The sequence below is a fragment of the Agelaius tricolor genome, unplaced genomic scaffold (assembly GCF_023055355.1).
Source record: "Agelaius tricolor isolate 1412-34295 unplaced genomic scaffold, bAgeTri1.0.p SCAF_16, whole genome shotgun sequence".
In the NCBI taxonomy this organism is placed as follows: Eukaryota; Metazoa; Chordata; class Aves; order Passeriformes; family Icteridae; genus Agelaius; species Agelaius tricolor.
The window spans coordinates 3,403,446-3,417,270 of record NW_027269276.1 but is presented as its reverse complement, the minus strand read 5'-3'; positions in this window follow the sequence as shown (position 1 = coordinate 3,417,270).

Genomic DNA, 13,825 nt, shown 5'->3' with positions numbered 1-13,825 from the left:
ATTAAGCAGGCAGTCCCCCAGGTGCCCACGGGGTGAAGATCTCCTGCAGGGACAGCCTGGGGTTTGGCTCAGCCCAGGGTCTGGCTGCTCTGTGCCCTACAGGTGATGGACAAATCCGCCTTTAAGTGAAATTAAAAAATTAAATCTGCTTTTAAATGAAATTAAAGCTAAGTGCAGTCGTTGGCCATCCCTTTGCCTTCCCCTGTGCAGCCCCAGTGTTGCAGGCAAGAGGGGAGGGCATTCCCCGTCCAGCTCTGGCTACCCCTGGATTAATACAACATCAGCTGGTAAATGTGACACACTGAGAGGAAAGAAGGCTCCTCAAGCATCAAGAATTTCTTGAAGCAACAGCTGTTCTTCACAGCTCTTACCTGCCCACACACCTTGGTGGGGCTGAGGGGTTTTGGCAGGGATGGAAGGGTGCTGGGACAGTGGCCAGGCAGGACGGGCTGAGCCAGCTCCCCATCTCCCAGCAGGATCTCCTTCCCTCCATCCCTGGGCCTGATCATCTCAGGAGCACTTTGGGCTCAGGCAGCTTGCTGGCCCAACAGATGATGGATTTAGTGTGCTGGTGAGGGCTTTACAAGCATGGGGAGTAGATGAAAGGTGCCAAAATGCCTTTCCTGAGCCACTTGGAGCCTCTCTGTGACTACTGATGTTCAAAAGTTACAAGCAATAATCACATTTTGTCAAACAGATCCAGGGTAACTGGGTAACCTGTTGAACCTGGAAAATAAACTGCTGAGGAAATGCTGGAAATGTGGAGGAATCAACCAGGCTCTGCTGACAGGGCTCAGTCTGGGCTGGATTACTGTCCTCGATAGTGTCTAACAAGAAATAACTGTTTTGTGGGAGTGTTGATGTTGGATCTGGGTCAATTGCATGGGTGATGTCATCATTCCAAATAATTGGAATATTTTTGTAGTTAGCAGACAGATTGTGAGAGCTGCACAGCCCCAAACAAGCAGAGTCTGTGTGAGAGCTCAATGGTTCAGTCATTATCTGCACTCAGCCAGCACAAGGGTCATTCTGAAGGTGCCCTGAATTTCAGGAAGAATCCTCCTGCCCTGACTGAGATCAATGTGACAGAGCTGTCTGCTCATTTGCACTCAATCCAAAGAGCAGTGTGTCCATGGTGCTGGGCACCAGCTGGAATTCACATCCACGCCAGCTGCTTCCCAGAGTTAATCCCTGTGATAAAGAATCAAAACTTTCATGAAGGTCTTGGCTGGGAATCTCCAAATGATCTAGAACAGGGCTCCTCTCCTGTGTCCCTGTGATTCCTGGGAGCTCTTGCTCAGACCCAGAACTGCAATTTTCCTCATCACTTGGGATTTGTCCCTCTTTCTTCAGGCTCACTTTAGAAGTGTGAGAAGTGTCCAATACACATTCCCTGTGTTGCTCTATGCTTCTCTTTCAGCTGCATTCTAAGTTGTGCAATAAAACCTCTCACTCAGTGACAGGCTGCTCTCCACCCTTGGGAAAAGAGTAACTTCAGGGAAAACTTCTTGAGCATCTCTTTAGTATCAACCAATCACTCCTGTTTAGTTTAGCAGATATCTGGGAAGGCTCCTACACAGCACTGTGAGGCAACAGGAATGTGCTGGTATTTCTGAATTATACACAAAAAGAGAAAAAGATGAATATTCCCTTTTACCTTCATTTCATTGTTCCCTAGTGGGAGACTGGGAAGGCAGCTGGAGCAAACCCCACCCATACTCTGGACATGGCATTATAGAAATTATGATGTCTCTCTTGCAAATAATGAGTAAGAGCTGGGCTCTGCTCTGGCTTTGGACTAATGCAGCACAACCAATTTTAGTGGAGCTACCCCTGTGTTAAGTCAGAAGCACAAGCCAAATACAACAAAATAAACCTCTCCCCTGGTACCTGGAGTGACTCAGCTTCTGTGGGTACTGCATGTGCATTTGATTGAATTATACACACAGCCATAATTTTAAGAGGTTCATACAGTAAGCACCCAACACAGGGGGGAAAACCTCAACCGAATTAAATTAATTATAGGTAAATACTTAATAGAGTTAATTGAGCTGTGGAGGTTACTCAGAGTGCATGTTTGGTAGCATCAGGTTACACCTTGTCTCCTTCAAGGCCCTTGGAGCTTGTGCAGCTGAGCAGGTCCCAGACTCTGCCGTGGAGCACAAGTCCTGTAATTGACTGCCCTGGAAGGGTCTGGGGCTGCAGGAAGGAGCTGATGGCTCAGGTGGTGACATCAGGAAAGGAGCACAGAGCCCCTTCCCTGTCCCTGCAGGGCCATCCCTGCTCAGGGCCAGCCTGGGTACAGCCCTCCCGCACCCTCTGCAGTGAGCCCAGCCCCCGGGGCAGGTGGCAGCCACTCATGGTGTCCCTCCATGAGCAGAGGGCTGTGTCACCTGGCTCAGGCTGTGAGGAGCTGGGTACCCTGCACCTCTGGCTTCTCCCAGGGCAGAAACAGCTCCTGCCTCCACCTTCTCAGGCTTCTTCTCCTGTCTGGAACAGAGCAGGTGTGACAATAAAGGCTCAGCTTCATCATTCATCTCAGACATCAAATTACTCCCACCTACGGGGACTACATTTGCAACTCTCTCACGTATGCAGTGACTCAGGAGTGAGACTTTTATCTGGGGAAGCAGAATGCAGATCTGAATGGCACTGCTGTCTCCTGGAGGAGATAAGGTGTCTCTGCTCAGAGCCCTCGTTCTGGGCTTGCCTTCTATCACACAGCTCCATTTGGCAGGGGCTGCCTGGTGTGTGTGATAGCAGGCACTGAATTACTTCAGAAAAACAGACTTATTCTTTCTATAAAAACAAAGGACTAATTAAAAGTGGTTTAAATTTTGTAATTCATATTTTCTTGGAATTGTCCCAGACTCTGGAGTCCATGCTCCATACCCTGTCCTTATAGAGAAATTTGGTAAGGGAAAGCACCGTGAGATTTGTTCCCTTTCCTCTCCCTTACTCCTGAAATCCCCTCTCCCCCTTCTCCCTTCCTGCAACTGGTAAATTGTGAAGAACAGGAATGTTCCTGGGAAGAAACCCAGGCAGAATTGCATTCAGAACAAGTCAAAGATTTCTTGCATAGCTGAAGCATGTGTTTGCAATCCCCAGTTTCTGGAGCACGTAAGCCCTGCCAGCGAGTGCTGTTGCCTTCAGATGTTCTCAGAGAGCTCCAGGCAGTGTCCAGGGAAGCCTGTGGACAATCTGAGCTGAGGAATTGCTCCATGGCCCATCTGCTCATGATGCCATGCCAAAATGTTCTTGGTGAAAGGATGGCAAAGAGCCATCCCTACCACTCCAAGGAGCTGTGCTAGGGATGGTCAGGAATGCTGCTCTGGGACCTCCCCCAGCCACAAACTGGTTCCATGAGAGAGCTTGGCTGCTACTACCAACCTGTCAGCCCAGACTTCAGGCAGCTTTTGGGATTGATGCTCTCCAGAATAGCCAGCATGTGCTACCCCAACAAAGGACAAAACCACAAGATCCCAAATTGTAACTGCTGGGAAGCAGCAGAGAGCCAGCAACTACAGCCTGCTCTCCCTTCAGCTTGAGAGGTGCCACTGATCCAGAGAGAAAATTACCTTTCCAAGGGGTGCAATTCAAAACTGGAACCTGACAGGGCCAGGAGGGATGGGAGTTGGGGGCTGGGACACTGGTTGGGAAAAGCAGCTTCAACCTATTTGTGAGGAAGCTTTTGTCCTTGGCACTACACGGAGCACAGGATATTGCAGGAGCACAGAGGGAGCCCTTGCTCGAGCTGGTGCTGATTCTGGGGAGAGGCAGCTTGATGAAAGCATCACTTGTCTTTCCAATGACCTTATCCTGTGAGCTGAGCCTGCCAAGAGCTGTCTCTCACTCTGTGCCCCTCGTGGCCTGAGCCAAGGCTCCTGGATGCTCTGTGCCGTATCTGGTATCGCTCGGCATCGCTGGCCGGCTCCCAGGGCTCACACAGGTCCTGGCTGGGAGCAGGACACCTCTGTCCTTTGCTGCCTCCAGATCATCTCACTTCCAAACAGGCCCAAGCTGATTTTGCAGTTTTCTGCATATAAGGAACACCCTGAGCTTGAGGGAGGAACAGAAGGAACAGAAGATTCTTCCAAAGCAAGATCCTTGACCTCCAGATCTGCGTGGCTGTGCTGGCTCCTCTTCATGCTTCCCAACAGTGTTCCCAGGTCTTTACTGGTGTGTGGCAACAATAATGAGCAAGCAACACGTGGGGGCAGCAGAAGGCTTTGCTTCCTTGTCTGGGAGTCTGTGGTTGGAGCATCCTTGCAAGGGTCCTGAAGAGCCCAGGTGCCCCCAGGTTTGAGGGTCACTGTGCTGGGCATGAGCTGCAGCTGCTCAGACTCTGGGACAAGGATGCTGTTGGACAGAGGGGCTTTGTGGCCTCCTGGGACAGGATGTCAGCACTGAATTCTGGGATTTTGTCACTGCATCTGGTCCTGCCTCAGGTCCTGCAGGCCCAGCCCAAGCACTGCCATGCTCATGTTCAAAGCATGTTCAGCCAGAAGACAGACACAAGGCTGTCTACTATGGAAAACTGGCTGAGGTGAAAATCCCAGAGTCGATCCCACTGCATCCCACAGGACAAGCCTTGCTGAGCTTGTTGGACCACAGGCAGGATGGGGCCCAGCACGTCCCTTTCAGTGAGGCGAAGTGAAAAAAAGAAGCTCTTACCTCAACACTGTGAAGAAAGATGAAGGTTTCAGCTGCTACCATTTTTTCTCTTTTAGACTTGGAATTTTCAGGTAACAGGAAGAAGCCTTGATCTTGGCTGTGGAGGTCTTGAAAGCCAAGTTTTCAGGGAAGGACTATTTCAGACAGGGAAGTGGCTACAATTTACACAGTATGGCTCTTAGATTTTCTGGCAGGGCTATCTCCAGAATAGGTGTCATTTTTCCTGCTCTGAGTGAGCAGAAATTCGGGAATTGCTTGTCCACTCTATATTTTCCTGACTGCTCACATCAGTCTCCCCATCATCAGTAATGTGGAGTCTGAGTGGTATTGGCACAAGCTGATGGAAATGGCAAGAAATAAAAAATCCAACAAAAGCCAACCTTGTCACCAGAAATGATGATGGATTAATTATAATTAGGGGTGGGAAACAAAACACCCCTGTGCTCCATGAGTAATTTAAAAAGAGTAAAATCAGATACATTCCCAGATAGGAAAAGCATTTTCTGTAACTGAGGCTGCTACTTTAATTGGAAAATGCTGTTAACACAACTCTGACCGAGGCGAGGGCAAGAGCACAGCAGGGCTGGTGGAGATCTGCAAGTAAACAGCTGAATAGCTTCTCTCAGCCTCAATCTGCAAATTTCTGAAGCCAAAAGAACAGCTTTAAATGTAAAACTTCTGTTGGAGCTCATGCTTCAATTGGGCTGTGTGCCAGGACATGCAAAGACTTAGGGCATTAAAAGTCTCATGGAGATGAAAAGACAGTGGGGAGTCATTTGAGTTGGCTTGTAATGCACTAAGCTAAAGCAGGATCTGCCTTCATTCCCTTTAAACCAGCTTGTGGGGAGGCAAATGGAGAAAACTGATATTTTATCACTTGTAATTGTTACAGCAAAAGCTGAGGCTGAGCGTGGCCCTGATGGAATCCCTGTGTCCTGCACACAGCCCTGCAGAGGGGTCCCAGCCCCAAACTTGCTCAGCCTTTCCAGTACCTGGGAAGTGAAGTAGCCCCTGAAAATGCCCCAAACCATGAAGTGACCATCTCTAGGGATGTGTGAGCTGCTCTGCTGGCTGCTGTTTTCACTTCAAACCATCATCTCAGACAGCCTTTAACCCCAGAGTAACAGAACAGGTTTGCAGCTACCCTGGCCCTTCCAAGGAGCTCAAAGTGCTTTAAAGGTCCCCAGCCAAGCAGTGCTATTGTGGTTCCTATGGCACAGTGGTTCCCTGAGTTACAGGGCAATGCACTGCTTCACCCAAGGCTGCACAGCATGCTGGCACGTCAGGACAGCCCAGATCCTGGGAAGCTGGGATGAGCACCCACCAATAAATGAAGGATGTGTCTGGCTGACACTAAACACTGAAAAAAGCTGTGAACAGCAGCAAAGTGGCACAAACACAGTGTGGTGACCAGGTACCACCAAAGCACAGCTGGCCAAACCCAGCTGTTGTAAGGAAAAGGAAGAGGAGCAGGGCCATGTCTTTTCCTGGCTAATGCTGCAGCTCCCTGCATGGGCTGGCTTCAGGTGGGCAGGCTGAGCATCACTACCAGGGCTCTGGGAAATGCTTTGCTGGGACTCTTCACTGCCAGAAGCTGCTTTACAATGTTCCCAGCTGTTCCCCTAAGTATCAGCTTGGACAAAATTAAAGGCAAATTAATTCCCTCGGGTTTCAAGGACCCTGGGAAGTCACCAATCGGGTTCCTGCTGAGCCAAAGGCAAGGAAGAACATTGTTAGCAACAAACACAGAAAATCTTCTCTAATTGGAGCCATGGAATGGGAACGTGCTTCTGGGGAAACCTTTGTGTCTCTCAGGAGCACGTTCACCACAAGGAGAGGAGCCCCAGTGGGCAGTGGGGGCTTTTATCATGGTGCCAGGGACCTCCTCAGCTGGCAGGAAGGAAAAAAAAAAAACCACACACCAAAAGCTTCATTAGCCTTAAAACCTCACCCTCAGTCTTTGTCCAGGTCTAAAGGGGGAGGAAAATGTTTCCATTTGATTTGAGGTTGGTGTTGGGAAACTCTCCTCAAAGCCAAGGGCCAAATGCTGCTCTCTCTTCAGGAAACAGTCCCAGGGAATATTCAAAGACACCAACCACACAGGGAAGACTTTGTAGGACCAAGGCCTGGGTGCCAGAAGGGAGTTTCACCGTGGTGTCCTCCATGAGAAACTGGCTCCAGGGTCACACCCACAAGGACACCCTCAATGTGGGATGTGGGTGCATGGGAGCAATACTGGCCTTTAAATCTGCCAGGATCCTGGGAAAGCCATCCCAGGCCCATGTGCTTGGAGTGCTAAATCAGAGCCTGTATATGAGACAAAAAAAAAAGGAGAAGAGGAACCATTAGAGAATTAAAGGGACACAGGAGCAGATGAAAGGTGCAAAGTGTCATCTTTTGTATTCCCAGGTTGGACATCACCAGGAGCAGAGGGAATACCACAGAGAATAGTGGGAAGTGTATCAAGTAACACCCACCTCATCCCATTCCTTAAAATGCAAAACACACAAATGCTGAGCTCTTGCTCAAAGCAAAGCACAATCCTCTCCTCTCATTGTTGCCTGTAACCCAGAGCCTGTGGAAGCAGCTACAGTGAATTAACATGAGAGAAAGGAGCTGGATTGAATTTGCTAAGGGAGACAAAAACCCCTACAGGCATGTTGTTAAGAAAGAATGAGCACTAATTCTGTTTATTCTGATTTGTTTTGTTTGATTGTGCTTGATTGTGCTTGCCCTAGGAAATGTGAGAGCTGGTGGGGATCATATCAGCAAAGAAAATCAGAGAGCAACAAGTTGATGGTTTAGAGTTCATGCAAACATCGTGCCAGCCACTGAACCAGAAGAAAAGAGTTGGCTCAGAGGCAGCCACTTATCTACTGATAAGACCCTTTTGGGGAAGAATCTCAGAATGATGTGGATGAGAGACAGGAAATTGTGCAGCAGAGCTAAACCCAGCAGTCACCAGAGAATATGGCATTGTCTGGGTTTTTCTTTGCTTTCCTTCCCCACTTATTATTAGAACAAAGAGTATTTTTGCCTGCAAAAATCTTTGTGCCTAAAGAGGTAACACTGGGGTGCGCTCCTGCACCAGAGCTCAACTTCTGGGTAGCTTTGATTTAACTTTCTGGAGAAAATCACAGTAAAACTCTTAGCTATGGATCTCTTTATGATCATTATCTCAGTTTTAAACATCTACATTTGCAACTCCTTGTTTGTGCAGATAAAATACATCAGCATGGTTTCAACTCACCAGAAAGTCTCTCCCAGGGGCTGCTCTCTGTGGAAGTGTCAGAGGAAGGAGATCAGGTCCCAGGTGGCCAAAGAACACAAACTGTGGCTGGCCAGGAGCAGAAGCTGTCAAACACCAGGCATTTGGAGAGGTGAGGAAATTCAGGACAACTTCTTGGTCCAGCAGATAAACCTTCCTGCCTCTTTTTACAGATGTGATGTGCTTACAGATGTTCCCTGAAAGGGGCAGCAGAGACCAATCCCACACGATGAACAGAGAGAGCCATCCTGATCAGGGAGAAATAAAAATGAAGAGCAAGAATTATTTGCAATGTTTTTTTTCCTTGGCATGCAGAGGCTCCACCATGTGTCCACTCAAATAAAAACAGCTTGGACCTCTACAGGCCAAACTGGGGCTGCTGGTAGAATCTTGATTGACTGTGTGATCACTTCCTTCAGCTGCTTTTGAGATGAGGGCACCAACCCATGGGTGCTGGGTGTGCAAGCATCCTGGAGCTCTGGATGATGCACTGATTAACATCTAAGCCACTACAGCAGCACAGCAGCCTTTGGGCAGGCAGGGGGATCAGTGTAATTTGGGAAAGGTTCACTAACAGGCTCTTGAGAACCTACACCACAGCTCATCACTCACACATTTTGGCTCCCACCTAGCCCTGAAAGAGGGAGATGAGGAAAAATGCTGATTAAACTATCAAGGTTCCCAACGTGTTGGTGTGAAGGTGTGAAGTAGGGAAGTCCACCTAGCACCATCTTTACAATGCCTCCAGGCTCTCTTGAACCACTCAGAGTTAATTCTAGAGCTGATCCAAGTTGCTGCCTGGAGGAGAAGGCACAGTTATTTACCTGCAGCAAATCCCACATGTGTTACCTCATCTAAGTCTCTTACCCCATCCTGTCCTGCTGCTTTATTGCCTTATGCCCCTCTCCAGCATTGTCCACAATTCCCAGTGGAGAGGCTGTCCAAGAGCTCCAATCATGGGACAAACCACAGGCACAAACCATGCACCAGACTCTTCATCAAGGCTTTGAAAGAGGCCTAAGATTTGAGAGCAGGGAGGGGCCAGTGTGAGGTGAGAAGGCAGCAAGAGCTTTATCAGGAAACCAAGAACCCTCTCTGCTCCTGCTCTCAGGATAGAACAGCACACCAGCAAATCTGGCTGCAGACTGAAATCTTGGCTTCCCCTGAAGCCAATGGCAAACATCCCACTGGCTTCAATGGGAGCAGCACTTCATGCCAGATCTCGTGCTTCCCATTCCTCTGCTGTAGCCATGAGAGCAGCTTCCCTTCCAAGGCTGTGTCTGCAGCTAGAGCCTCCAGCAGCAGGAGAATGGCTCTCCTTGCAGCCTGAGAAGTATCAATGGGAAAGGAAAGACTTATTTTTAACAGAAATGGTGACTTCCCTGGTGAACAACAGTTATGGGGCTCTCTGGAGCCATTTCTTTCTCTCTTAAAAATTCCCCTTAGGATTTAGGTGCCCAGAGGGTGCCCAGCAGGTCAAGCACAGCTTTTGGCTGTGAAGAAATCATGAGTGGGGGAAGTGGTTTGAGCTGGGTTATGCAACTATCAACACTCATCTCTCCCAGTCTTAACATCCCTCATTCCACACCTGCTCACACAGCAGCACCTGGACACAGTGGGACTTACAGCAGCACAGCAAACAGGCAGGAGAAGACCAAGTTTGGCCACTTCTGTTTTTACCACAACAGAGCTGATGGAGGAAGGGATGCTGGAAGAGCTGTGCACTGACCACACAGGGCTCCACGTTTGCTCTGGCACGAGCATCCCTCTGCTGAGATGAGCATCTTGAGAACCCCGAGCTGTTTGGGAGGTGGCAAGGTCACATCTCTCATTTCCTGAAAATCTTTGCTTTCCTTGGCAGAAATGAAGGACTTTGTTAGGGAAATCTTGGTGGGTGTTTTGTGATCAGTCAAGCACAGCAGATGACTTGAGGGTGTACACAGGACCTCCCGTCTTCTTGACGTAGGAAAACGATTCTGCTTGCTCCAGAAATTCAGGAGTCACCAGCATGGTGCTACCACCTGTATTATTCCTTAGGTCACAAGGCATGTCTACTGGACAGATTGATGTCTGTACAGCTGACTGTTTGCATATCAATTCTAGAGGCTAAGGAAATTCTTCAAATCCCAGAGCACAAATGTGCACTGCTACAGAAAAGCAGGTGGAGATGTGCCAAGTTACAGCTCCTTAGCTGCTGCCCCTGTAAGGAATGCCCTGCGAGGAAAACTGGAAAATATTTCATGAAAGAGCAAAGATAACACAAGACAATCTGGCAAAGGGTAGAATTTAATATTAATGGCTTTCCTTTAGTCACTGTATTTCCTGTTCCTAGGTTAACCCTCTAAAATCAGCCATGGTCAGAGAAAGGCTATAAACTTTTGCACATCTAAAAGATCTTTCACTGAAAGATGTCAGAGCACTTTGCAAATGTCAGGGACTGTGGATGGATGGCTTTTCCCTGAGGAGACTGTCCATGCAGCCAATGGGCAGATGCTCCTTTGGCTGCTGAGGCCAAACACTGAAAAATTTGGCTACTCTGTGAGAACATCTTCCTTCTTTGCCTCCCAGGTTCCTGTCATCACAGGAACCCAAAAGTGAGAGGAGCTGGGCTTCCCTTGAGCTCAGTCCAAAAAATCCCTTCCTCATGGACAGATGGGTAACAGACACACAGCAGGGATGTTCTGGTGTCATTTCAGCCACTTCAGGATCTTGTCCCTGCAGATCTCAGGGTTCCATGGACACAGCTCATGGCTGTGCCTGGCTCAGCTGCTGGTGTATCTGAACATCACCATTACAGCAAACTAAAACCAGCCTTGAAAGGGAGCTGGACCAGCCCCACCTCCACCTCCCCACCCTTCCCTGCCAACTGGTGCTTGCCTGCAGGAATCCAAAATGAGTCCAAGCAGATAAGAGATGGACAATGTGGCTCCTCAGAGCCCCAGGCTCCTTTGCTCAGAGGAGATCCTTCTATGCCCACCCACATCTTCCTCTAACCTGGCAAAGTACCTGAGTTACTGAGCTGACTTGCCAAGAGAGATTTAGGCTGGAAGCCTCCCTAGAAAGATGTCTCTCATTAGGAGCAGGGAGCTGGCTGGGGCACAGAGCTGGGAGAGGAGTGTTACTCATTCCTGCCTCACACTGGGCCCTTCAGACACTCTCCTCTCCTGCAAGATGCACTGTTCTGTGACTGCTGGCAGAAATTAATGAGCAGAGCTGGTTGAAAAACTTTCCATCAAAACACTGCTTCTGCTTTGCCAGAAGATAGTTGAAAAATTAAGTGGAAAAATTAGAGAAGAGAGCCTGGGTTTTGGCTGACATTGTTGGTCCAAAAATCCCAAACTTGGGATTTTTTAGCCAAAAATGGAAGCATTTGGGGAAGGCAGGGGAGGAAAGGGAGGTGCCTGGCAGGATTTAGTGATACCCTGAAAAACATCTACAAAAATTTTGACAAATGTGAGGGCTTTTTTTTCAATTTTATCTTCTTTTCTTTTCTCTGTAGTGAAGGATACTTCTGCTTTTAGAACCATCCTATGGGGAGGCTGAAAACAAGTAAATAAGCTTTTTCTTTCTTACACATATGGCTACAGATCCCCCATAGCTTGTGGCACAAGCACAGGCAGCAACTCCTCTGCAGAAGGAGCAGATCTTTGCTAGGAGCTGCCCAAGAGCTGATTACCCCAAGTGCAGCTCTCAGAAAGGGACACACACAGAGCTGGGGCTGCTGTGAGTTTGTACAGCTGATGGGAAGCTCGATAACCTCTCAGCTGCCTTGCACACAAATAAACTGAGCCATGGGGACAGCCAGGGAACAGAGCTTGTGATGGAAGGTACTGTGCACACAGCTGCTCCAAAACCACCCCTGCTGAATACTCAGGCAGCCACACCACAGGCAGAGAGTTGCTGTTGCAGGGAGAATGGTACATGAATACCCACAGAAAGCTCTTTGCCATCTTGCTTACACAATAATGTGGGTTTTCCTTTTTCCCCTTTAAAGTTGTTTCTTTAGCAAAACATGGTTAGGAAAAAAAAATAATAAAACAAGAAAGAAAGAGATGGAATCTTCCTTACCCTCTGGGAAATGTGGCTGACAGCATTTCTTGGGCTCAGTGTCACTGTCCCCTCCTCAAGGCATTGCTGGCCAGAGATGTGATGGGGGGAAGAAGCCATGAGTGAGAGCAGCTCCAGGGTGATGATGCCTGAGGAGAGCAGAATTCCAGAATTCCAGCAGGGCCCCTCTTCCTCAACACAAACCTGGGCAGGGAACAGAGCTGGCAGTGCTGCAGCCAGCACAGCACAGGAGGCACCAGCTCTGTGAGAAAACCAAATCTTGTTATTGAGCAGTGGGGAACAGGGGAGGTTCAATTTATAGTGATTTTCCAAGGAGTCAAACCATGATTCTAGAGAGGATTTCTATTTTAAACAACACCTGATCTTTAAATTCAGTCTAGATGTGGATTTCATACCTTTTCCTGAATGAGAGCAGCACTGGAGGAAGCAGGCTCAGGAGTTCAGATGTGTCCTGGCAGGGCACTGCTGCAGGTCCCCTTGCTGACAGCCTGAGCTTGACTCTCATCCCACCACAGCCTGGGGTTACAGTCCCAGCCACTTCCACCACAGCAGCTCTGGCTCAGAGCCCCCAGAGTGATAAAAGGCTTCTTGTGTGATCATCTCAGGAGGGAAGTTTGGTGCCAAACAAAGCTGCAGTCTGGTTGGGTCCTTTTGTCATCAGAGACAAAATCAAGGGGAAAAGTGCAGAGCTGGGGAAAGAAATGGGAACTGAAAAACATTCAAATAATGTCTTTTCTAAGAAAATGAATGAAGTCCAACCCAAGAATAGCTTGTCTGGTTTTGCTGGACAGGATGCACTGATCTTGGTGCAACATGAAAGATTCTGTTAGAGGATTCCCCTTCTTCACCAGTCCTTCAGCAGTCCAAGTACTTTCACCCCTGGAAAAGTACTCCAGAAAGGCTCCAGTGGTGCTGTAGTGTGCAGGGACCTTCCAGAGAGCTGTCAGAGATCCTTCAGGTGGTTTGTGGGGTGGTGGAGGCAGCCCTGCAGACTGTTGAGCTGCCAGTGCTCTCCTGGTGAAAAATGAGTGTTTTCCTCCATTCCAGGCCACATGGAGAGCAGCATCCCATCCCATTCTTCCTGACACCATCAGAAGTGTGAGTGTATGGAATGGGAGCACATCTGGCATGTATCTTCTCTGCCTGGAACTCCACAGCACACTGGTGTTGGTGTTTGCACTGGCACTCTCCAGCAAGAAGGAAACATCCCTTTCCCCAAGGAAATGCTCCATGTGGTGTTGGGGAAAGCACAAAGGAACATTTGGTTTTCACTCTACCAGAGAGCAGAGTCCTCAGCAGTGGTACCCAGTGAGCATGGGGCTGATGTGGGGATAAAGTGTTCATACATTTTGGAAGGCAAATTCCTTCCAGAGCAAGTGGGGTGCTGCCAACTTGCTGCAAGAGACAGCTGAGGCTGCCACGGACACCAGGAGAGTGAAGGGAGCAGGTGGAGTTGCTAGAGGCAGAAGTGACCTCCAAGGAGGGGAGGAGGGATTTTACTTTCCTCCTGATCCTTCTGTGCCACAGCACCAGAGCCCTCTGACCCCACTGCCTTTAGTGACCTTGGCTGAGGTGTCTTAAATAAAAAAAAACAACTGAGCTCACAGGGAAGGGCAATGGCTTGGGTAGAAATGAGGATTAGGAATGAGAGAAACAGCAAATGGCTACATGCAAAATAGGCAAAGTAAGTATATAATCCTACTGGATTTATAGCAGAGGTATTGGCACATACCAGGAACATTTCAAGCCAAATGTATGACAGCATTCCTTACACCCCTCCCACCCACTGCCATAGCCCAGCTTAATGCAAAGCCC